The sequence below is a fragment of the Megascapheus bottae genome, chromosome 18 (assembly GCF_031878675.1).
Source record: "Megascapheus bottae isolate mThoBot1 chromosome 18, mThoBot2.hap1, whole genome shotgun sequence".
In the NCBI taxonomy this organism is placed as follows: Eukaryota; Metazoa; Chordata; class Mammalia; order Rodentia; family Geomyidae; genus Megascapheus; species Megascapheus bottae.
This window is the reverse complement of record NC_143526.1, coordinates 41,329,029-41,332,595: the sequence shown is the minus strand read 5'-3', so window position 1 is coordinate 41,332,595 and position 3,567 is coordinate 41,329,029.

Here is a 3,567-nt window from a genome sequence, read left to right as displayed (position 1 = left end):
AATGCAATTACAAAGGTGGATTTGCTTTCCTGAATCAAATAGGGCCTCCAAAGTCTCACATAAATGATTTTAGGTTTCCCACTGTTTTGAATTATCTCTGCTACTGCTCCTCTTATTGGCATTGATAACCAAGTGTTAACCACAGGCAATTAAATTAAAAATATTTGTGCAGCAATTATATGGATTCATCAAACCTCATGGAGCAGTCATGACTGTGTGTGCTCATTCCTACTTCTGGCGGGAGGTGAGGGACAAAAAAGTCACATAGACCAATAGGTTCCTGCCAGCTGGTGAAGGTCGAGCCACACTGAGTCTGAGGTCTTCCTATTTACCGCTATCTTTTAATAGGCAACGAATGGGCAGGTTCTACCAATGTGAACCCCACCGGGACCAGATCAGATCTCTCAGGTACTGGCTTAGCAATGGATGAGTAATGGTGCATGCTGGTTACAAGTTGTTATTTTCTCCTGAGATCTCCTCACACTCTGGTTTTGGGGTTCCTTGGCTATGAATCCATTGTAGCAGAAATGTAGGTGTCCCCAAGGCCAGCCAGCACTTTCTGCCCACACTAACAGATGCTCAGTCACCATGACCGTGACTGTGGCCGTGACTGTGACCACGGCTGGGTCTCATCTGGGCCCTCGGGAGTCTCTCACAGTGGACCTTGCTCTGCCAGGCATGTAAGGCCTTTATGAGCCCCTCCAGAATGCAAACTGGAGAGCAGCCATTTGCATTGTTCCCACCCTCATGGGCCAGCGGTGGAGGGAGTTCTGCACGGCTCCTTAGAGGTGCCCCAGGGGCTGGGGCCCCAGATCCCCTCACAACTTATTTTTCTGTTTAAATAAGCCACGGATCATACTATTTTTGGACTTGAAACTAAAAGTCTCAACTAATATAGTATTACGTTCTGCTGGTGTATAAAAATAACAAGGATGTTCATAATTGGCAACAGGCAAATGGTGGTGAATGTCCACCAGCAGGGGTCTGCTCGGTGACAAAGCGTCAAGTCAGTAGCTTAAAAACTCACAAGATGGGCTGGGGGTGTGGCCTAGTGGTAGAGTGCTTGCCTAGCATGTACAAAGCCTTGGGTTTAATTCCTTGGTACCACATATACCAAAAAAGCCAGAAGTGGTGCTGTGGCTCCAGTGGTAGAGTACTAGCCTTGAGAAAGCCCAAAGACAGTGCCTAGGCCCTGAATTTGATCTCTAAGATTGGCAAAAAAAACCCTCAAAGATAACTCTAGATGGAAATATAGATTGTTTCAAGATTAAGCTTTTTTCTAAAAAGGCAGGCTCTTATTTATTCCTTCTGTTTTCAATAATATATACATGTAGCTATAAGTATGTGTTCCTAGAGCTTGTATATGTGTAGACATTCCTGTCAATTGTTTAAACTGAGATGTGTGTCGATACAGAAAGATATGTGATTGACAAGCATTAAGTATTTCTAGAAGGATCTGGAAACAGTTTACACATGAAGAAAGGAAGTAAATACCTGGAAAATCCAGTGTGAGACCAAGTTTTATATGTCCCTACATACTCTTCTAAATCTTTTGAACTTGCACTCAGGGATGTATGCCATCTATTCCAAAATGAATCTCGTCCATCTGCGAATGTGAAGGGAAGAAGACGAGGAGCATCTCAGGTCCCAACACACTGCATCTACGATGAAACTAAAGCCTCTGCACCTGCAGCAAATAGCCCAGTGGCTCTGTGCCAGAGTGTGGCTTTGAACCCTTGGTGAAGATCTCCACAGATCAGAAATGATTTGTGCAGTGGGCTCTTCCACACTGCTCAGGGCTCTCTGCTGCGCCCAAATTAATGTTGCATTTATAAGTCAATATTAAAAAAGAAAAAGGTTGTGCTGGAAAGAGGCCCTATTCACGGGAATGCAAGGACTCAGCCAGGTGTGTGGAGAGAGAGGTCAATATTTCGACAATCGGCACAGTTTCCGAGATCTGTGCTGACTGCCCAAGGGCAAAGGCTCTTCCTTACCACCTTCCCCACCTTTCCCGGAATATTAAGTGGAATATTTCCTAGGCTCATCACGTGCTACTTATTTCTGCATCAATCCCCTACACACACACACACACACACACACACACACACACACACACACACACACACACACACAGGCATACTTAAGTACATAACATTTTAGTACTCAGAAACCCTAAGGTCATTGGACTGTTTTCCATGAGAATACATTTGGGGTGTGAGGACAAAGGTGAAAATTTGAGAGCCAAAAGAGTTCTCTTTTCATTGACTATTGCTTATTTCCACTGCTTTGCTAAAATAGCCCCTTGCCCTATTCCAACTTCAGTCTCTCTCTTATTCTTCTTTTAACCTCCTTTCTCTGGGCTTTATGCCAAAAATGTGAGGAGGTGACTCACATTATCAATTTCTTATAATCTCTTAAAGCCTCTAACATTTCAAACCAATTTATTTTTATAAGGCATCTTCCATTTAAAAAAAATCTCAAAATACTTCGTTGAGAAGAAGTAAAATGATGATAAAACAGTTTAAGCATTTTAAAATTACTTGGGTGTGAGGATCAGGAGTTAAGCACATTTCAATAATTTCCTGTAAATCGCAATTCTTAATGTAAAAGTTTGAGTATTCTTAGCAGTTCCTGTCTTAGAGAACAAGGCTGGGGGGAAAAAAACACACTTAGGAAGAAAATGTTCAGTGTATAAGAAAGATGCAAGAGCTGGATTGAGAAAGCACCAATGTGTTCCGTGCAGACTGCGGCAGCTTGTTCAGCCAGCGTCCTGCCAGACTGCCCACTCCTGCTGCTGCTCTGTTAACTCGCCCGGCTAATCTCAGGACTCTCACCCTCCTAATGGTTCCTCCTGTGCCTTTTCCCTGCTCTGGATATGGTGGCTCCAACCCCCAACATTCTGCCCATTTCTCTGTGTGTGTGTGTGTGTGTGTGTGTGTGTGTGCCTTTAGGTGCCAGCTGCGGGGCTTGAACTCAGGGCCTCATGCTCAAGTTGATGGGGCTGGCACTCTACCACTTGAATTTCAACTCCACTTTTTACTGCGTGACTGGAGTCTCCGCTAAAACTTCCCAGGGGCACCCAGCTATGGAGATGATGGCACACTCTGGGCTCCGTAACTGCGAGTGAAGTGAATAAGCTTCTGTTTGTGAGATTGATGGCATTTGTGAGAGCACAGAACACCAAACCAAAGAACACATTTTAAGGCCTATTTTTCTTGAAGAAGTTTAAGTTGGGTTTCTGTCACTTGCAACCAAATGATTCTTAACTCATTCAATATTCAAATCTTTCCTATGAGATCATCTTTCCTTCATTTCAGCTTCTGTTCAAGCTATTCTTTCTTCCACTGCCAGATTTCTTGACAGAACAGATTATACAAGTCCATATGCCCTTCTCTGAAACTCTGACAGCCACATAGCCTCAGAATTCAGGTCTAAAGTTATGGTAGTCTGCCCTTATTATTTAAAATACTCACTACCCTCCCCTTAGCTGGCACTTCCTGCAGGAAAAATATCTGTCATTATTCCCCTGAGATTAGATGACCACGTCATTCAAAACTCTCGGGCTGG